The following is a 22,962-nucleotide window of genomic DNA, read 5'->3' on the forward strand; positions in this document are numbered from 1 at the left end:
CCCCTTGTCTCCCAATCTCCCCCTTCCCATGTAGACCCACAGCTCCTGGGCCTGAGGACATGGTGCAGAGACTAACACACCTTTTGACTAACTGCTGTCATGCACAGAAAGATCCCACTCTGCAACCATTCCCCAGCCACACACACTGTCCTTCTCCCTCCATATGTGTCCTTCTTGCTCTCCCTGTTTCTCACTGCCCATCTCTCTCTCTCCTCAATTTCTCCATCCCCACTCTCTCCATGTCTCTCTTTCCCTTTTTGTCACCCTCTCCTTCTCTTTTTCTTCATTTCAGACTCAATGAGAAAAGTAATTTTATGTCCCTTACACTAACCCCCTACCCACAGTTGGGGTAACATTCAGGAGAGACCAGGAAAAGGTTGATCCCCGCATTAACTGTACAGCATCCAGCGACACTGAGACAAACTCTTCCCATGTCCCTTCCCCAGTCACTGGGACAGGGGTCTAGGGAGACAGAGGGAGAGAAACGACAAGAGAGAAAGAGAGATGGACAGACAGACAGTGAGAGGGAGGGGGAGAACACGAGAAAGACAGGCAGGCAGAGGGTGGGAGAGAAAGTGAGAAGAACTGAAAAAAAGCAGGAGAGAGACAGAGAGAGAAAGGGATAGAGAGAGAGAGTAAAACCCCAGGAAGAGAATTACAATGTCAGACAGATACAAGGTGAAAAAGGGGAGGCAAAGACAGGGAGTGAAGGTCAAATAGACAGCAAGAGAGAAAACTTGGGCAGAGATATAGGACAAAGAGAGAGAAAGAGAGGAGTTGCAGCAGCAGCATAGAACTGAGAAAGTGGAGGGGGGCTGCTGCGATGCAACGAGAATGATTTACAAACAAGACAGGCAAGATCCCACAGAGCTGAGAGAAAGATGCAGAGAGAGATGAGCAAGTTGTTGGTTTTGTGGAAGATTGAATGATTAAGCATTCCTGATAAACATGATGGGGTGTCAAAGGGGCAGAGTGTTGTAGGAAGGGAATCTGCCGGGAAATGTCAACAGGGCAGAGATATGAAGGATGTTGTGAGATAGGGATTGAAGGACAAATGTGGGAGAGACATCTGGGAACACAGAAATATACAAAAGAGCTCTCATGGGAGTGGGAAGCAGTGAGATCGGTAGGTTCAGACTGTGCAGCTGCCCCCTCTAGCATTTTGCGCCTTTGTTCCTCCTCAGTGTAGAGTTCGCATCTTGTGGTAAAATTCCCACAGACAGCCTGAATCCCACAATGTGTGTGTGTGTTTGCTCTTTCTGGTTCCAGCTCCTGTCTGATGATTCTGTACAGCAGAATAATTTGATTCTCTGTCTCTGTACTACATAGAACATAGAAGAATACAGCGCAGTACAGGCCCTTCGGCCCTCGATGTTGCGCCGATCCAAGCCCACCTAACCTACACTAGCCCACTATCCTCCATATGCCTATCCAATGCCCGCTTAAATGCCCATAATGAGGGAGAGTCCACCACTGCTACTGGCAGGGCATTCCATGAACTCACGACTCGCTGAGTAAAGATACTGTCTGTGCTTCAGCTCCCAAATCAAATACTAAATCATCCACGATCCTATTGAATAGCAGGGCAGGCTCGAGGGGCTGGATGGTCTCCTCCTGTTCCTATTTCGGATGGTCTTGTGTTCTTAACAATACCTCCCAGCTCTTGGCCCCCACATTGGAGGTTAGGACGACACAAGGGACTGATCTGTAGAGTGCTGCACTCTTCCGTGAGTCTCGGAGGGAACCAGCCTGATTTGGATTGGAGTTGCAGCCTCTCAGTGAGAAGTGAAATCTCCTTGAGGTTCCTCTCAGTCTCTCACTGTAAGGTGGAGGAGGCCAGTCTCAGGGAAGCAAACAGCAGGTTAGATGTGCTCTGTCCTCCAGCTCCATTTCAGAAGGCCACATGGGAGGGGCTTGTTTCCTTTATCAGCTTCCCATGCTCTCCCTTCTGGGTTAGGGTGGGGGCTGAATGGCCTTGCTCCTGGCTCCTATTGAGGTGCAGGCTGGCTATGATTGGTTGAGGTTCTGTTCGCCGAGCTGGGAATTTGTCTTGCAAATCGTCCCCTGTCTAGGTGACATCCTCAGTGCTTGGGAGCCTCCTGTGAAGCGCTTCTGTGATGTTTCCTCTGGCATTTATAGTGGCCTGTCCCTGCCGCTTCCGGTTGTCAGTTCCAGCTGTCCGCTGTAGTGGCTGGTATATTGGGTCCAGGTCGATGTGTTTGTTGATAGAGTCTGTGGATGAGTGCCATGCCTCTAGGAATTCCCTGGCTGTTCTCTGTTTGGCTTGTCCTATAATAGTGTTCGTGCTTCAATACTGTATCTATCTCATGTCTTCTGGACCAAAGTTCGATCCCTTAAATACACTCTGCTCTGTTCACTGTGAGTGATCTTACCTCACTGCAGGATTTACTGAAGGCTCCAGATCTCACTCTCCATCTCTCTGGCTGACCAACTGTCTTCAGTGTGGTGATGGAGGAAACAGGAATTGGGAATTCTGCTGAGTCAGGAGCATCCTGAGTACCTACAGGAGACAGAGAAATGAACAGAATGGGAAATCAGACTGATGCAGTGATGGTTAAACATGGAGAATGGCACCGAGTCCCACAGAGACCTGGAAAATCCCAGTCTCCATCCTTGGTCTGTGCTGCTGCGTCTCCCTAGAGTGGAGAATTCTGTTGTTTCAGGATCTGGAGTAGCTGCAAAAGGTGCAGTCACCGGCAGCAATTAGACCCTCACAGTGACAGATACCACATGGAGAGAGACTGTGTGATAGCACCAGAGTGCAGGAAGGTATCAGGATCAAACCACGATCACGAAGAAGGTGCACTGGGATCAGTACTCAGGAATGAGTGAGCAATCAGTGGGCCAGGCAATGGCCTCATGTTACTCTCACTAGACTGTTCATCCAGAATTTAATGCCGGTAGCAGGGATAACCATCTGACTACTTAATAACCTTTAAGTAAGGAAATCTGTTATAGGCTGCCAGTCTGGCCTACGTTTGAATCCAGACCCAGGGCAATGGGATTGACGCTCAAATGCCCACTGTAATGATCTGGCAAGCCACTCAGCTCTTAGGCTGGTCAGGGTGGGCATGCGATGCTGGCCAGCTAGAGACAGCAATATCTCAAGAGTGAATTAAAATCAACACTGCTGAGACCAGTGTCCTGGCCAATCATGTCGGTAGGTTTATGGACAGGGTTTTAAACTGATAGAGAGGATGCAGGGACAGGGTTCAGGTGAAAGGAGCTTTCCAAATCCAAAGAGAAAATGTGAAGCCTCAGAACAGCATGGGGATGTGGCTGAAGACAAGCAGAAAGGAACAGAAAGGGACAGAGTTTAACTAAAACTGTACATTGTTTGTCCATTCAAAAAAAAATTATAATTTCCTTTTTCCCACAATGTCCTGTAATAAACACTATATCTCAAATTTTGGCGTCATCTGCAAACTTGTTAACTGTATCTCCTATGTTCATGTCAAAATCATTAATATAATGATGAAACATAGTGACACCAGCACCGATCTTTGTGGCACACCATCGTCCTCCAGTGTGAAAAGGAACTGTCCGCCACGACCCTCTGTCTTCTAACTTCGAGCCAGTTCTGTATCCAAACAGCCAGTTCTCCCTGTATTCCATGAGATCTAACCTTGCTAACCAATCTCCCATGATGAACTATTTCACGCACCTCACTGAAGTTCATAGAAATCACATCTAATGATTGGCCCTCATCAATCCTTTTTGTTACTTCTTCAAAAAACACAATCAATTTCTTGAGACATTATTTCTCACACATAAAGCCATGCTGACTATCCCTAGTCACTCCTTGCCTTTCTAAATACATGTAAATCCTATCCCGCAGGATTCCCTTCAACAATTTACCCACTACTGATGTCAGGCTCACTGGTCTGTCGTTCCCTAGCTTTCCCTTACCACCTTTTTTAAATGGTGGCACCACGTTAGCCAACCTCCAGTCTTTTCGCACCTCACCTGTGATAATCAATGATACAAATTTCTCAGCAAAGGGCCCATCAGTAACTTCCCGAGCCTCCCACAGATTCCAAGGTACACCTGATCAGATCCTGGGGATTTATGCGCTTTTATGCATTTCAAGACACCCAGCACCTCCTCCTCTTCGATATGGACGCTTTTCAAGTGTCACCATCTACTTCCCCACATTCTGTATCCTCCATTTCCTACGCCACAGTAAACACTGATGCAAAATACTCATATAGTATCGCCACCATCTCCTCCGGCTGCACACAAAGGCTGCCTTGCTGATCTTTTAAGGGCCCTATTTTCTCCCTAGTTACCCTCTTGTCGTTTATTTATATATAAAAACCCTTTGGATTCTCCTTAACACTATTTGTCAAAGCTATCTCATGTCCCCTTTTTACACTTCTGATTTCTCTTTTAAGTATACTCCTCCTGCCTTTATATTCTGAGAATTCACTTGATTTCTCGTGTCTATACCTGACAAATTTTTCCTTTTTTTTCTTAAACAAAATCTTCATTCTCTTGTCATCCAGCATACCCTACACCCACCAACATTTCCTTCCATCCTAACAGGAATACTACATACTGTCTCTGGAAAACCGTTATCTCATTTTTGAAGGCTTCCCAATCTCCAATGATAAAGGTTTCATTCTCTTAAAATGGAATCACCCCAATTCCTGCATCTCACAAAACTGTCACTTGAAAATAATAATAAAAAAGAACATTCTAAATGAAGGCTTTGATGAGGTGAGTCCTGTGGTCAGTCCTGTCAATCTGGAGGCTACCAGATACACGGAGAGTACTTTCTACTAGAGCAGCACCAGGTCAGTGTCAGGCACACGGACAGAATGGGCAAATAGATTCACATCTGAACTCACATTTCCCAGCCTGGGAATCTGAAGCTATGCACAGCCAATTCTGGTAAACATCAGTAAAATTACGTCATCAAGATCGGCCCAATAGTCTAATTAAAAAAAAACAAATGAATCATTCAGACTAAAACATCCTTCAGGTTCCACAACGCAGTCTTGGTCCCATCCTGCAGGTAATATGAATCCTGCTCCCTCTAACCTCCTGCAAGATCCCCGTCCTTCCTACATTTGTACCATCCTCCAGGTTCTGCAGCCCTTCCTACCTCCGTAACATGACCCGGACTATACAACTCTTCCTTCTTCTGCAATGTTTCCCAGAAGGGTACTGGAGGATGATGGGGAGTTACAGAGTTAGGGAGGAATATCAGGATTGGAGGATTTTGCAGTTATTAGTAATATTGAAGTGGTTGAAATTGGCTTTGGTGGTTTTGAGGGTTCATGTCAATAAAAGAGGTTACAGAGCTAAGGAGGATTGTAGGGACGGGAAGACGCTTCACAGTTTATGAGTTTTCTGGGGACTGGAGGAAGATACCAAATTAGGGAAGGGTTAAGATTGAAAGATTCTGCAGAAAACCTCTACCGAGTTAAAGGCAGGATTCTTGGTAGAGTGGAGAAACAGAAGAACCTTGGGGTCCACATTCATAGATCCTTCAAAGATTCCAGCCAAGTTGATAGGGATGGTACGAAGGCGTGTGATGTGTTAGCTTTCATTAGCAGGGGGATTGAGTTTAAGACCTGTGAGGTTATGCTGCAGCTCCATACAACTCTGGTTACTCCACACTTGGAATATTGTGTTATGTTCCAGTCGCCTCATTATAGGAAAGATGTGGAAGCTTCGAAGAGGGTGCAGAGATTTATAAGGATGTTTTCTGGATTGGAAGGCAGGTCTAATGAAGAAATGTTGGGGAAGCCAGGGCTTTTCTCATTGGAATGAAAAAGGATGAGAGCTGACTTGGTAGAGGTGTACGAGATGATAAGAGACGTCCGAGATTATTAGAGGCATACACAGAGTGGCTGGCCCAAGAATTTTCCAATTGTGAAAATGGCTATAATGATGGGGCATAATTTTAAGGTACTTGGAGGAAGGTTTATGGGAGATATCAGAGGTACGTACGTTACACAGAGAGTGGTGGGAATGTGGAATGCACTGCCAGAGTTGGTGGTAGAGAGAGCAACATTAGGGACATTTAATTAACTTTTGGATATGCACATGGATTACAGTAAAATTAATTTCTCAAAATGGAGACCTGTGCCCTGTGGTGTTCCACGGTGATCCGTACTGGGTCCACTGTTGTTTGTGATATACATAAATGATTTGGACGAAGGTATCAGTTGCCTGATTAGCAAGTTTGCAGATGACTCTAATATTAGTGGAGTAGCAGATAGTGATGGGAACAGTCAGAGAACACTGCAGTGTATAAATCGATTGGAGAGATGGGCAGAGAAATGGCAGATGGGGAGTTCAATCCAGGCAAATGCGAGGTGATGCATTTCGCAAGATCCAATTCAAAAGTGAACTATACAGTAAATGGAAAAGTCCTTGCGAAAATTGACGTACAGAGAGACCTGGGTATTCAGGTCCATTGTTCCTTGAAGGTGACAACGCAGGTCAGTAGAATGGTGAAGGCTGCATACAACATGCTTTCCTTCATTGAACGGGAAATAGAGTAAAAGAGTTGGCAGGTCATGTTACAGTTGTATTGGATTTTGATTCGGCCACGTTTGGAATGTTACATACAGTACTGATCACCACATTACCAAAAGGATGTGGATGCTTTGGAGAGGGTGCAGAGGAAGTTCACCGAGATGTTGTCTGGTATGGAAGTGGCTAGCTATAAAGAGAGGTTGAATAGATTTTATTAGAAAGACAAAGGTTGACTGGGGACCCGATTGATGTCTAGAAACTCATGAGATGTGTAGACATGGTGGATAGCAAGAAGCTTTTTGCCCCAGAGTGTAGAATGCACTTATTGGGGGTCACAAGCTCAAGGTGAGAGGGGAAAGGTTTAGGACAGATATACGTGGAACGTTCTTTATGCAGAGGGTGATGGGGTCTGGAACGCATTGCCAATGGAGGTGGTAGAGGCGGGAACGATGACGTCATTTAAGATGTATCTAGACAGATGCATGAATGGGCAGGAATCAAAAGGATACAGATCCTTAGAAAATAGGCAGCAGGTTTAGACAGAGGATCTGGATCGGCACAGGTGTGGAGGGCCGAACAGCCTGTTTCTGTGCTGGAATTTTCTTTGTTCCTTTCTTCTTTGAATGGTCTGCAGGTTAGAGTAGGATAAAAGATCAGCACATTATCAAAGGCTGAAGAGCCTGTACTGTGCTGTACTGTTCTGTGTTCTATATCGGGAGGGTCACAATGGCAGGAAGGTGTTTAGGGAGGCTGGAGAGGACGGGATCTGAATGAATAGATACAATTAGGAAGGTTTGCTCGGAGTACCACAGGTAACAGAAACACCAATGGTCTGATCAGGAACAGACGACCCAGACTGTGAGGGCTGTGGGGACTGGGCTGGATTCACGGGGACGGAGGACCATAGAACCACGAGGGTGTTACAGAAATGTGGAGGGCTGTTGGGCCTGCAGGAGTTCATGGAGAAGGAGAGGTTGGGATGGATGGAACAGTTTACACAGATATGGATGTTGGTGGGATGGAGTAGTTTACACAGACGGGAGTGTTTTAGGTGAATGGAGAAGTTTAGAGAGAAAGTGGGTTGTTTCGACTGGAGGACCAAACAGAGATATGGAGGGTGGTCATAGATGATGTTTATAGATACAGGAAGGTTTCGGTTCTGCAGATTAGTTAGATACGGAGGGTGTGGTGTCTGACAGATTTTCCAGAAATTTTGGTTGGAGACAGTTTCACAGATAAGGGAGCATTAGTAACCTCCTCCAGAATGGCAAAAGTGGGAAGGGTTGTCGGGGAGAGTGGTGTTTACACAGATAGAGGTGTAAGTGCTGGAGAAGGTTATGTAGATGAGTAGTGGATGGAGAGACTGGAGGAGATTACATTAATAGTGGGGTGCGAGTGATGGGAGGATGTTACACAGATAGTGAGTCTTATAGGAACTGAAAGTCACATGATTTGTTGTGGTTCTACAGGTTGGGAGTGTTGCAGGGACCTGAGAGGCTATTTGGGTCTCCCCAGATTGATCGCGTCTTTAGGACAGTAAGAGGTTACATAGATACAGAAACATTAAAGACAATGTGTGCCTTCCCCTTTTTCCTGAACAGAGTGACACACCTCTCATTGGCCAGGGATTCCTAAACCTGCTAGCTGTTCCCTTCACCCTAATAGGGACATACTGGATGCTTGAGAGAACACTGTTAAAAGCTTCCCATTTGCCAGTCATTCCTTTTCATTCCAACAGACCGACCCAATCGATTTTAGTCATGATTTGGACGTGCCAGTGTTGAACCGGGGTGGGCAAAGTTAATAATCACACAACACTGGTTATAGTCCAGCAGGTTTATTTGCAAGCACTAGCTTTCGAAGCACTGCTTCTTCAACAGGTGGATGTGGAGCACAATCCTAAGGCACAGAATTTATAGCAACAGGAATGTAGTGTCATGGAATGAAATATTAAACAAGCTTAGATTAAGTCTTTTATCTTTTTACAATGATCACCAGAGCTTCTAAATCTAGCGCTTTCAAATACAAAGGGACCTCGATTATCCAAATATCAATTAACCCAATATCAGATTATTCAAAGGAGATCTCGAGGTCCCAATAGAAACATTACATCAAAGAGCCGTTTCAACCCTGATTGTGTTTTTATTTGTTTACACTGATTAAAACCGATCTCGGCTCACTGAAATGCTGCTGAGAACAGTCCTGGACATCGAGCCACGGGACCATCTCCAAATGACTGACCTCTCACCCTCTCCCCACATTTAGCCGAGAGTTAAATATAGGGATAAATCCTAACCCCCTCCCCCCCCCCCCTTCCCCAGATATTCTCTCGAACATTGTTCTGTATAGGGCAAAGGTGAAACTTTTTGAGATGTTGCAGTAAAAGGTTGTGTGTGGCTGTCTGAACGTGTGTGTGCATGTGCATGTGCACTATTTCGAGACTTACCCCCGCAAAGGCAGTAGATGTCTTACTGTTGGTGTCCACTCCAGCTGCCCAGAAGGGGGAGGGGATGATGGGGGCAGGGGACACGGCCGTGGACATGGATTGGACAGTGGGTGTGGTATGCGGAGGGCGGTGTTGGACGGGTTTGGGGACTGGCTGAGGTTGATGTCGAACGAATTTAGGAAGTGGGGGCAGGCGGCGAGTGGAGGGTGATGTCCGACGGTTTTGGCGGCAGGGGCCGCTTTTTCGTGGGTTTGGGACAGGTGGGGGGTGACATTGAGGGGCGGGTGGGGGCGGTGTTGGATGGGTTTGGAGGTGAGCGGGATGTGTTTTTGGGGTTTGGCAGGGTGTGGGGGCTCGCTCATGGCTTGCTGCGGCCTAGTCACCTGAACAGGGAGCAGACTGGACTGAAAACTCCGAGCCCCAGAACAAAGGCATTGAATCGATTAACTGAAAACCCAATTATCCGAACGAAATAGTGCCCGCCCATCTCGTTCAGATAATCGAGGTTCCTCTGTAAACCATCTGGACTATAGCCTGGTGTTGTGTGATTTTTACCTTCGCCCAATCAAACCCTGCTTGATCCTGCTGAATGGCTCCAATATTGGCCCAGTTCCAGTTTAAGACCTAAATCTGTCAACCCGTCTGATCTTTTTCCATAACTCTGTTAAAACAAAGACAGTTGTGGTCACTGGAACCAATGTGCTCTCAGACTGATACTTCAGTCACTTGTCTGACCTCGTTTTCTGAGGAGCGGTCTCGTGTTGCATCCGCCTGAGTAGCGTAGAGCCGTCTACGTCTTGGTTTCAGAAACGTTTTTGGACACATTATACAAATTCCACCCAGTACAGGCCTTTTACACTCTGGGTGACCCAGTCAATCCAGGGGAAGTTAAAATCTCCATCCAATGCTATTCTATTATTTTTATAGACACCTGCAAACTCACGACACATTTTCTCCTCTAGTACCCACTGGCCATTTGAGGGTCTAGAACACCATCCCTGCAGACAGACCATCCCCTTTTTGTTTCTAACTTTTAAATATATGGCCTCATTTGATGGTCTCTAAGCACTGTTGTTATGTCCTTCCTAATCAAAGGGGCAGCTCCCCCCTCACTTACTTGTCATTCTGTCACGCCTGTAGCTTCTGTATCCTGGAACAGTGAGCTGCCAGTCCTGCCCTCTCTCAGCCATGTTTCTGTTACAGCTATAATATCCCAGTTCCCAGAGCTAATCCATGCCCTGGGCTCATCTGCCTTACTAGTCAGGTCTAGTATGTTGAAACAAATGCCCTTTAAACCAGCAGTCTTTACCCTCCCTCGACTATGCCCCTGGCTATCCTTGCTCTTGATGGCTGATGTACTTTCCTCTGACTTTTCGATGGTCCCTCTCTTACTCAGAGTCACAACTCCCTGCCAAGCTAGTTTAGATCCTCCTGGGTAACTCGAGAAAATTTCCTCCCTGGGATATTAGTGCCCCTCTGCTTCAAGTACAAACTATCCCCTTTGTACAGGTCACCTCTACCCCAGAAGAAATCTCAATGGCCCAAGAACTGAAAACCCTGCCCGCTTCACCAGCTTCTCAGCCACACATCCATCTGGCTTATCTTTCTATTTCTATCCTCACTGGCACGTGGCACTGGGAGTAATCTGGATATCATTAATATCATTAATATCAATATCCTCCCTTTTTAACTTCTCCCCTAACTCCCTGTACTCATTTCACAGGACCCCATCCCTTTGTCTACCTCTGTCATATGGACCAATGTGCACAATGACCTCTGGCTTTTCACCCTCCCCCTTCAGAATGTTCAGTAACCGCTCAGAGACATCCTTGACCCTGGCATCCGGGAGCCACAGGTATTTTATCAGAATCGTGAGAGTAAGAGGATTCCCAGCGAAAGTGGGGGGGGGGGGGGGCTGTGAGAAACCAAAGGGATAATCTGTGCATGGAGCCAGAGGAAACGGGTGAGGTCTTCAACGAATACTACCCATCTCTATTCACACAGGACAAAGACATTGCAGCCAGGGATTTCTGTCAGGATGGTGAGGTTCCAGAATATGTTAAGATCAATAAGGAGGAGGTATTAAATATTTTCACAGGCATAAAGGTGGAGAAATCCCCAGTACCCAATGAAATGTATCACAGACTGCTATGGGAGGTAATGGAGGAGATTGCTCCATTAATACTTTGCTGGCCACGGGTGAAGTGCCGAATGACTGGAGGATCACTAATGTGGTTCCTTTATTCAAGAAGGGTAGCAGGGATAGGAAATTCAGAGCAGGTAGTCTGACAGCAGTGAGAGGGTAATTGGGAACAATGCTAAGGGACAGGTTGAATCAATAACTGCAAAGGCAGGGATCGATTAGTGATACTCAGCACGGATTTGGAAGAGGAAGATAATGTTTGATGAAATCAGCTGAGATTTCTTTGAAATTACGATTGAAGATATTGATGAGGGCAGTGCAGATGCTGTGGGTTCCATGGAATTCATTAAGGCCTTTGACAAGGTCCCACGTGGAAGGCTCATCCAAATGGGAAGAGCCTATGGGATCCAAGGCAAGTTGGCAAATTGGATCCAAAATTGTTGTGTGGGTTGGTTTTGTGATTGAAAGCCTTGGCCCAGTGGGTGTATCACAGGGATCTGTGCAGGAACCATTGCTGTTCCTTAGGGGCATTAGTCACTTGGATGTGAAAGCAGAAGGTATCATTAGCAGGTTTGTAGATGACATGAAAGGTGAGGGTGTTGTCCACAGTGAGGGAGGTGGCCTCAGGCTGCAGTCTGAAGGTTGAGGCCTGGACAGAATTTCAAGAGAATCATTTCAATCAACAAGCCCGGCAAGAGCACAGTAGGCATTGAGGGAAAACTGATCAATTAAGCTGCATCTACTTTAATGCAAAAGGCCTAACCGGTTATACAGATGAACACATGGCATGGATGGGGGCATGGGACAGGGATATCACAGGAATTACAGAAACACAGCTGAGGGAGGGGCAGGACAGGCAGCTCAATGTTCCCGGGACAGATGCTACAGGAAGGATAGAAGGAGAGGCAAGAGAGGAGGGGGATTGGTGTTTTTGATCAGTGAAAACATTACTGCAGCGCTTAGAGAGCATATTTCTGGGGATCGCCCAGTGAAGCTTTAATAGCAGAACTTAGAAATATAGCTGGATGATCAGTTTGATATGACGGTACTGCAAGCCTGCAGTAGTCAGCGGGAAATTGAGCAGCAAATACGTCGGAGATCTCAGATATCTGTAAGAATGATAGAGTTGTAATGGTCGGGGATTTAACTTTCCAAACCTAGACTGAGACTGCCATAATGTTCGCAGCTTGGATGGGAGGGGTTCGTTCAGTGTGTTCAAGAAAACTTTCTCAGTCAGTATGTAAGTGGTCCAACTGGAGAACGGAATGAAACAACACCTCCCCTCGGAAACAAGGTGGAGAAAGGGGCTGAAGTGTCTGTGGGGCAGCACTTTAGCAAAGTCGCCACAATTCTATTAGTTTGAAAATAGCGATGGAAAAGGACAGGCCTGGTCCACAAGTTAAAGATCAACACTGGCCTTGCCCCAGTCCAGAAGGTATTCCCGCAAGACTGTCCAAAAGTTGATTCATGGAGGCTATTTGAAATTAAAGGGATGTCGGGCAAGTGGGATTCTTTCAAAAGAGAGATAAATTAAGATTTCTGGGCCAGCATTTTCCTGTTAGTGTGAAGGACAATGCTGACACAAGTGGGAAATGCTGGATGACTGGGGATATTGAGGCTCTGGTCAAGACAAAAGGGGACACATGTCCTTTGTAGCCAGCTGGATGAAGTCAATCCCTTGAAGAACATTGTGGGTGTAGTAATACTCTTAAGAGGGAAACCATGAGGGCCTAAAGGGGAACTGACAGAGCTTTGGCAGATAAGGTTCAGGAAAATCTACAGAGATTCTACAAGTATATTAACAACAGAAGATTAACTCGAGACAGAATGTGACCCCTGAAAGATCAATGAAGCCATCCGAGTGTGAACCCACAGGAAATGAGTGAGATCAGAAACAAGAAATTCACGTCAGAATTTACTGTGGAAAAAAAACGCTGGGGAAGCAGGGAAATAAACAATGATATTTTCAAAAGAGCCCACATTGGAGAACAGGAGGTGCTGAAGGTTTTCAAACACATTAAAATTAGACAACTCCCTGGGAACTAATCATGTATATCCTAGGACATTGGGGTAAGTTAGGGAAGAAACTTACAATGATATTTCTATCACTGACAGCCACGGGTGGTTAGGTGGAAGTCTGGAGGTGGCTAATGTTGTGCCAGTATTTAGGATAGGCTGTGAGGGAAAGCCAGGGGTCTAAACACCAATTAGCTTGATGTCAGTGGTGCGAATGTTGTTGGAGGCGGACACAAACGGACACAAAATGGGCTTGACAGTAAGAAACAGAGGGTAGTGGGAGAGGGTTGTTGTGCAGACTGGGGGCCTCTGACCAGCGGTGTGCCATAAGGATCGGTGCAGGATCCACACATGTGCATTATTGACATAAACGAGAATATATGAATTATTGTTTGTAAATTTGTGGATAGTAAAATACATGTTATAATTGGCAGCAAATACAGTTATCAAAGGTGATCTTAATCAACTGAGCCAGTGGGTCAAGAAATGAAAGATGGAGCAAAATTCAGGTGTTGGGTGTTGTTAAGATAAACCAGGGAGGCTAACACAGTTAATGGTTGGGCTCTGGACAGTGTTGTCTAGCAGAGAAAGACCAAGGGGTGCACTTACATTGTTCCTTGGAAGTGGCATCACAGGTGGGCAGGGCGGGGAAAGCAGATTCGGCACACTAGCCCTCATGGGTCAGAGCATTGAGTAAATGGGTTGATACAACATGATACGGCTGTACAAGACATTGCTGGGTCTCCAGTTGGTGTACTGTGTAGAATTCTGATCATCCTACTTCAGGAAACTGCAAATGGAACAAAGATTGACGAAGATGTTACTGATACTGGAGGGACTTACAGAAACAGAGAGGCTGGATTAGCTGGAAAGCAACACGGGGGAATGAGATAGAGTTGACAGATAAGGTTAAGGAGAATCCAAAGAGATTCTACAGCACACAAGTACAAAAAGACTACTAGAGAGACAATAGAGCCCCTCAAAGATCAATAAGGCCATCCATGCATGGAACCACAGGAAATGGGTGCGACCCAAAATGAATATTTCATGTTGGAACGTACGGTGTACAAAGACTAGGAAACAAAAGGAAAGAAACAGTGATGTTTTAAAAAGAGTCCCCATTACAGAAGAGGTGGTGCTGGAGGTCTTAGAATACAAAGGTATAGAAAGTCCTAGATCCTGAACAAGTGTATCCCAGAACATTGTGGCAAAGTCGCAGTGGGGACCGTGGCAGAGATATTTGTATCATTATCTTTCATATTTCCATTGGGTGTAGGTGGCTGAGGGGTGATCTTATAAAGGTTTATAAACCATGAGGGGTACAGGTAAGGTGAATAGTGAAGGTCTCTACCCCAGGGTAGGGGAGTCCATAACTAGAGGGCAGAAATGTGAGGTGGGAGAGGGAAGACTTAAGAGGGATCAGAGGAGAGCATTTTTCACAGAGAGCATGATGCACAAATTGAATGAGCTGCCAGGGGAAGTGATGGAGAGAAGCACAATGACAACATGGAAAAGACATTTGGGTGGATACATGGAGAGGAGAAGGTTTGAAGGGATACGGGCCATTTGCAGGGAAACGCGACTCGTTCATGAACCGTGTTCAGCATCGACTAGTTGGATCAAAGCAAAGGTTCTGTTTCTGTGCTGCATGACTCTGTCATTGGAGGAGGAGACGACCGAGATAAGGCATGTTGCAGACACTGAATCAAGTTACAGAGATAGGGATGGTAGTCTGGAATGCAGTACATTTCAAATATGTGGAGGGACTATAGGGAAGGGAGAAGGTTACAGGGTCAGGAATTGTTATAGGAGTTAAAAATTATGGAAGACACCGGTCCATGCGACATGCCATAGATACAGTGTTGGAGAGGGAAATATGGAAGAGAGATCTCAGGCAGCATTCCCACTCTCTCTTGGGAAGCCTGTTTTCCCCTCTGTTCCCCTCAGTACAACAAAACTTACAGCAGGGGTGGTGATTGAGCCTGAGGTTTGTCTGTACTCTGCTCCCCCTCCAGCACTGTATCTATGTCATGTCTTGTTAGCCGATATGTAGAGCCCTCTCATTGCTCTCTGCTCTGTGCACCGTGAGTGATCTTACCTCACTGCAGGATTTATTGAAGGCTCCAGATCTACCTGCCTTGGTCTCTCTGGCTGACAAACCATCTTCAATGTGGTGATGGACGAGACACCCAGCAGCTGTGAAATTTATTGAGTCAGGACCTTCCTGAGTACCTACAGGAGATAGAGAAATAGACAGAATGGGAATTTATACTGATGTAGTGAGAGTTACACATAGAGAATGGTCCTGAGTAAAACAGAGATCTGGAAAGTCCCAGACTCCGTCCCTGGCTTGTGCTGCTGCATCTCTCTGGAGTGGAGAATTCTGTTGGCTCAGGGTCTGGAGTAGCTATAAGAGCGAGGGGCATTGACAGAGGCAGCTATTCGATCCACACAGTGAGGGATACCAGTTGGAGAGAGATACTGTGTGATATCACCAGAGTGCTGGAAGGTATCAGGCTCAAACAATCATGTCAGAAGGCTTCAGAATCAATCAATTGTGTGGGAAGAATAGGTTCTGCTTCATGATGGTATAACTGGTCAGGAATGAGCAAACCGTGAGCAGGTGAAGTGATGGCCAGTGGCATTATTGCTAGAGCATGTATCCCAAACCTCAGCTAATGTTCAGGGGAGTCAAGTTTGAATCCCACCATCAGAAATGGGGGAATTTGAAAACAATTATATTAAAGATAATAATTAATAATCCATAAATAATTATGAGACAATTGCTGATGTACAAAAAGTACAAACACTTGTCATTTCGAGAAGGACATCTGCCTATCCTCACGTGGTCTGCACAAAATACCCACAGCAAAGTGTTTGTGTCTCAATGACCCTCTGAAATGGCCGAGCAAGTTACTCAGTTCAATGGCAGCTAAGGCTGGGAAAGAAAGGCAGGTCAGACAGAGATACCAACATCTCATGAGTTAATAAAAACAATCCCGTTGCACTGGGCCCCACTGGAACCATGATGGGACCAGTGTCCTGGCCAATCATGTCGGTAGGTTTATGGACAGGGCTGTAACACAGTGATCTGTGCAGGAACCATTGCTGGTTATTATGTACATTAATATCTCGGATGTGAAAGCAGAAGGAATCATTAGTAGATTTACCGATGACATGAAAGGTGAGGGTGTTGTCCACAGTGAGGGGGATAGTCTCAGGCCGCAGTCTGATATCGATCAGATGATAGACTGAGCAGAGTAATGGCAGACAGAGTTTACTACTGATCACTGTGAGGTAATGCACTGTGGGAAGTCTAATAAACGAATGGTACACATCATGAATGCGAGGTCCTCCCGGAGTACTGAGGAACACAGGGACCTTGGTGAGCAAGTCCCTGGATGTCTGAAGGTGTCAGCACAGGTAGACAGTCATTATGTAAATGGCCCAACTGGAGAATGGGGCTAAACCTGACCTCCCCTTGGGAAACAAGTTAGGGAACAGGACTGAGCTGTTATTGGGGGAGCATTTTGGAAAGTCACCACAATTGTATTAGTTTGAAAATAGCGATGGAAAAGGACAGGCCTGGTCCACAAGTTCAAGTTATAAAATGGAGCAAGATAGTATTAGTCATGAACTTTAAAAGTAGATTTGGGGGGGCTATTTGCAGGTAAAGGGAAGTCTGGTAGTAGGAATATTTTAAAACCGAGATAAAAGGAGCATTCAGCGCCAGCGTGTCCCTGTTAGTGTGCAGCTCAATGCTGACTGAATTATGAAACAGTGGCTGAATTTCGAGGCTTTGGTCAAGCAAACAGGGGGGCACATAACTGGTTGACTCAAGTGAATCCCTTCAGGAGCATCGGGGCTGTAGAAATACGCTTAGGATGGAAATCAGGGATGTAAAAAGTGGACACGAGATAGCTTTGGCAGAGAAAGTTAAGGAGAATCCAAAGAGACTCTACAAGTATATTAGGAGCAAAACAAGAGCGAGGGACAATACCGATATCCTTAATGATCAATGAAGCCAACGATGTGTGAAAATACAAGATCGGAAACAAATATTTCACTTTGGAACTTACTGTGGATAAAGACTGGGGCGCTCAGGGGACTAAACCGTGTTTGTCCTGACTACTATTAGAATACTGTGTGAAATTCTGGTCTCAATGCCATAGGAAAGATGTTGTGGAACATGAAAGGTTCGGAAGAAATGAACAAGGATGCTGCCAGGGTTGAACGGTTTGCTCTTCAGGGAAAAGCCTGAATAAGCTGGGGCTGTTTTCACTTGAACATGGGAGGCTGAGGAGTTATCTGATAAAGGTGTTTAAAATCATGATGGTCATCGATTGAGTCAATAAACAAGATCTTTTTCCCAGGTTGGGGGATTCCAAACCGACAGGGCATAGCTTTAAAGTGCGAGGGAAACTTTTCAAAGGGACCTAAAGGAAAACTAGCTCCAGCAGAGTGTATGGAATAAGCTGCCAGAGCAAATAGTGGAGGCTGATAGAGATACATTTAAAAGGCATGTGGATGGGTATATGAACTGGAAGGGTTTAGAAGGATATTGGCAACATTCTGGCAAATGTGACTAGATACATCATGCAGGAGTTGGTCCGAAGGGCCTGTTTCCATGCTATACATCTCTGTGACTCAATGTCTTGAAATGAGTCCACACTATAGAAAAGGCGGTGCTGGAGGTTTTAAAACACAAAGGTAGATAAATCCCCAGGCCCTGATTAAATGTATCTCAGGATATTGTGGGAAGCTGGTGAAGAAATTGTAGGGCCCCTAGCAGAAATATTTCTACCTAAAGAGCTATGTGTGATAGGCAGGTAGACTGGAGGGTGGCATTGTGGACAGTGAAGAAGGTTTTCTGAGATTACAAAGGGATTCTGATGGCTGAAAAACTGTAGATGAAGTTCAATCTGTATAATGCGAGGGAATGCATTTGGTATAACAAACACGGGCAGGGCCTATACAATTAATGGTAGGACCTTCAGTAGGGTTGTAGAACAGAGGGACCACGAGGTATAGGTACATAATTCTTTGAAGTTTGCAACATGGAGAGACAGGATGGTTAAAAAGGTGCTTGCCTCACTTGCTTCCATTGCTTTGGATATAGGAGTTGTGAAGTTGCATTGGGATTATACAGGCCATGGGTGAGTCCTCTTCTGGAATACTGTGTTCAGTTCAGGTTGCCCAGTTATCGGAAGGATATTATTAAGCTTGAGAGGGTTCAGATGAGATTTACTGGGATGTGGCTGGGTATGGAAGTTTTCATTTATAAGGAAAGGCTGAATATATTGGTATGTTTTTCATTTGAAATCTGAATGTTGACAGATGACCTCGTAGAAGTTTATTAGATAATGAGGGGAATAGATAGAGTTAATGGGAGTTGTCTTTTCCCAAGGAACAGGGGAGTTTCAAGACTAGAAGCTACTCAAAGTTTGTGAGAACATTTGCAGCTCGGGTGCTTGTTGCTGTGGTTCTGTTCGCCGAGCTGGAAGTTTTTGTTGCAAACGTTTCGTCCCCTGTCTAGGTGACATCCTCAGTGCTTGGGAGCCTCCTGTGAAGCGCTTCTGTGGTGTTTCCTCTGGCATTTACAGTGGCCAGTCCCTGCCGCTTCCGGTTGTCAGTTTCAGCTGTCCGCTGTAGTGGCCGGTATATTGGGTCCAGGTCTATGTGTGTGTTGATGGAGTTTGTGGATGAGTGCCAAGCTTCTAGGAATTCTCTGGCAGTTCTTTGTTTCGCTTGCCCTATATTGGTAGTGTTGTCCCAGTCAAATTCATGTTGCTTGTGGTCTGCGTGTGTGGCAACTAGGGATAGCTGGTCGTGTCGTTTCGTGGCTAGTTGATGTTCGTGGATGTGGATCGTTAGCTGTCTTCCTGTTTGTCCTATATAGTGTTTTGTGCAGTCCTTGCATGGGATTTTGTACACTACGTTAGTTTTGCTCATGCTGGGTATAGGGTCCTTCGTTTTGGTGAGTTGTTGTCTGAGGGTGGCTGTTGGTTTGTGTGCTGTTATGAGTCATTTGATAGCCAGACTACTGCGACCACTAGGACTCATAACAGCACACAAACCAACAGCCACTCTCAGACAACAACTCACCAAAACGAAGTACCCTATACCCAGCATGAGCAAAACTAACGTAGTGTACAAAATCCCATGCAAGGACTGCACAAAACACTATATAGGACAAACAGGAAGACAGCTAACGATCCACATCCACGAACATCAACTAGCCACGAAACGACACGACCAGCTATCCCTAGTTGCCACACACGCAGACCACAAGCAACATGAATTTGACTGGGACAACACTACCAATATAGGGCAAGCGAAACAAAGAACTGCCAGAGAATTCCTAGAAGCTTGGCACTCATCCACAAACTCCATCAACACACACATAGACCTGGACCCAATATACCGGCCACTACAGCGGACAGCTGAAACTGACAACCGGAAGCGGCAGGGACAGGCCACTATAAATGCCAGAGGAAACACCACAGAAGCGCTTCACAGGAGGCTCCCAAGCATTGAGGATGTCACCTAGACAGGGGACGAAACGTTTGCAACAAAAACTTCCAGCTCGGCGAACAGAACCACAGCAAATAGAAGCTACATTTTTAAGTGTAAGAGGAGAGACATTTAAAAAAAAGACGTGAGGGTCACATTGTTACACAGAGGGTGGATTGTATGTGGAAAGAACCTCCCAAGGAAGGGGTGAATGTGGAGACAATTACAATGTTTAAAAGACCTTAGGATTTGTACATGAATAGGAAATGTTTGAAGGGATAGGATCAAGGAACAGGCAGGTGGGACGAGATCAGTTTTAGAGTATGGTTAGCATTGACCGAACAGTGCGGTCTGACTCTCTGACTATGATTATAATGTTGTGTCATTAGTTAACAAATGCTGCAAGAGGAAGCCAGGAAACTACAGACTGATGACCAGACATCAGGGTGCGTCAGTTGTTGGGAGGTCATTCTGAGAGGTAGGACTTACATGGCATTTGGAAAGACAAGAACTGATTACGGCAGCCAGTATAGCTTATTGCGTAGGAAAACACGTCTCACAAACTTGACTTGAAGATAGATGAAGGCAGAGCAACATACGTTGTTTCTGGCTTCAGCAACCCTTGGTCAGGGTGTAGCATGATACATTGGTTAGTAAGGGTAGGTCACAAGGGATCAGAGAGAGCTAGCCAACTGGATACAAAGTGGGAGACAGAGGGTGGTGGGAGAGGGTTGTTGTTCAGACTGGAGGCCTCTGACCAACAGTGTGCTGTAAGGATTGGCGCTCGGACCACTGTTGTGCACCACTTACATAAACGATTTGAGTGAAAATATAGCAGTCCCTGTTAGTATGTTTGTGGATACCAAGATTAGTGGAAGAGTGGGCAGGGAATATAGTTATCGAAGGGGATGTTAATCAACTGGGCCAATGGGCCAAGGAATGAAAGATGGAATTTAATTCAGGTGTTGGATTTAGTTCAGACAAACCAGGGAGGACAAACAGAGTTAATGGTTGGGCCCTGGACAGTGTTGTCGATCAGAGAGAGACCAAGGGCTGCAGTTACATTGTTCCTTGGAAGTGGAATCATAGGGGGACAGGGTGGGGAAACCAGCATTTGGCATACTTATCATCAGTCGCCAGAACATTGAGTACATGAGCTGGAGATATTTGTAACATTGTCGTCAATATTTCTCCTGGGCAGAGGAGGCCACGGGTTGACATTATAAAGGTTTATGAAACAATATAGAGCCTCAGTAAGGTAAATTGCGAAGGGTAGGTGAGTCCAAATCTAGAGGCATAAACGTGAGGTGAGAGACCAAGGTTTAAAGAGGGAGCTGAGGGGCAACATTTTCCACAGAGGATGGTGCATATGTGGAATGGACTGCCAGAGGAAATGGTGAATTCAAGTACAATTACAACATGGAAAAGACACTTGGTCAGGTACATGGTGAGGAGAAGATTGGAAGAGATATGGGCCAAACACAGGCAAATGCAACTCATTCCGTTTTCGAATCCTCAAACAAAGAGTCATGCAGCACAGAAACAGACCCAATGTCTTCAGTTGTTGTTGGAGGCGACTATCAAGACAAGGCATGTTGTTAGAGACTGAAGCAAGTTACAGCGATACGGGTGGTCGTCTGGACTGGAGGTTTCAAATATGTCAAGAAATTGGTGAGAGGGGAGGAGATGACAGAGATAGGAACTGATATAGGAGTTAGAATGGTCCACAAGATGAGCCATAGATACATTATTGGAGAGGGAATAGGGAACAGAAAGATCCCAGGCAGCATTACCACTCTCTCATTGCAGGCCTGCATTCCCCTCTGTTCTCCTGGTGCTCACCAAGACAGCACACGCCTGGATTGAAAACTGGGAACTCCCGATGCTGTCTCAGTACAATAAAACTTAAAGTAGAGGTGGTGATTGAGCCTGAGGCGAGTCTGCTCCCCCTCCAGCACTATATCTATGTCATGTCCTGTTAGCTGATGTTTGGAGCCCTCTCATTGCTCTCTGCTCTGTGCACTGTGAGTAATCTTACCTGGTGGCAGGATTTATTGAAGGCTCCCGACCTCCCTGACCTTTTTCTCTCTGGCTGACAAAACACCTCCCCAACCAGCAGTTGGCAAGTCTATTGAGTCAGGAACTCCTTCAGTACCTGTAGAAGACAGAGAAATAGGCAGAATTGGGAATTAGACTGATGCTTGTGAGGGTTACACATGTAGAATGGCACTGAGCCCCACAGAGATCTGGAAAATCCCAGTCTCCATTCCTGGCCAGTACTGCCTCATTACTCTGGAGTGGAGAATTCTGTTGGCTCAGGATCTGGAGTAGCTGCAAGAGCGAGAGACGCTGATAGAGGCAGCAATTAGACCCACAAAGTGAGGGACCCCACATGGAGAGATACTGAGTGACATCACCAGAGTTCAGGATCAAACAATTGTGCACAAAGACAGGGTGTTGATTAAATGTTGTATTGGGATGTGCAACCTGTGAGCAGACGAAGTGATGGACGAGTGGTATTATTGTGAAGCAATTTATCCAGAAACTCAGCAAATGTTCTCTGGACATTTAAATCCCGCCATTGCAAATGATTGAATGTGAATTAAATGCTTCAAAAAAGATATAATTAAAAACAGGTAAGTGAGTATTAAGCAATTGCTGATGTTAAGAAAAATCCATCGGGTACATTCCTGTCTTTAGTGAAGTAATCTAAGGGGGGACTGGGATATCACAGGTATTACAGAAACAACAGCTGAGGGAGGGACAGGACAGGCAGCTCAATGTTCCGGGGGACAGATGCTGCAGGAAGGACAGAAGGGGAGCTGAGAGAGGAGAGAGCTGCTGGTTCTGACTGGGTGAAACATCCCAGCAGGACTGAGAGAGGATATTCCTGTGGGACCGCCCAGTGACGCTGTGTCCGTGGAATTAATTAGTAACAATGGGTCTTCCCTTTCCTCTGATTGTTCTACAGACCTCAAGAGCCCCGCCCACCTGCACCTTGACCTTCTCAAGATGGCGGCCCTCATGCCCGCGCTCCCTGTTCCCTCAAACAAATGGCGGCCCTGACCCTGGCCGCTTCCCTGATCAGAGACCGCCACCTCTTTTTCGAGTTATTTTTAACCTTTATACAGGATTTGTGAATTATCTCCGCTCCTTTCTCCCAGCGAGGGCTCCCACACACCGGCTCTGAGTGCCGCTCTCTGAAGCCGATCACAGCCGCTGCCGGAGAAAGCAGCTCCATGTCTCTCTCTGTCCTGACCAATGTGACACTGCGCATGCTCTACATAGAAACCAAACTGCGCGTGCGTCTGAGGTTATCAGAGAGTTTATAGAG

General features: G+C 45.9%; 1 long non-coding RNA gene across 1 annotated transcript; it reads right to left on the bottom strand.

Annotated features, from left to right (window-relative positions):
• Window positions 1–41: 41 nt before the first annotated feature.
• On the bottom strand, window positions 42–22,824 carry LOC148139979 (uncharacterized). Its single transcript, XR_015753280.1, has 5 exons — window positions 22,750–22,824; window positions 21,667–21,783; window positions 15,214–15,347; window positions 13,725–13,905; window positions 42–2,521 (listed from the first exon to the last, which is right to left on the bottom strand). It is a non-coding gene; the product is annotated as an uncharacterized LOC148139979 (long non-coding RNA).
• Window positions 22,825–22,962: the final 138 nt, after the last annotated feature.

Source organism: Chiloscyllium plagiosum, unplaced genomic scaffold (assembly GCF_037043375.1).
Source record: "Chiloscyllium plagiosum isolate Xiang-an unplaced genomic scaffold, Cpla_swu_hap1 HiC_scaffold_36, whole genome shotgun sequence".
Classification (NCBI taxonomy): domain Eukaryota; kingdom Metazoa; phylum Chordata; class Chondrichthyes; order Orectolobiformes; family Hemiscylliidae; genus Chiloscyllium; species Chiloscyllium plagiosum.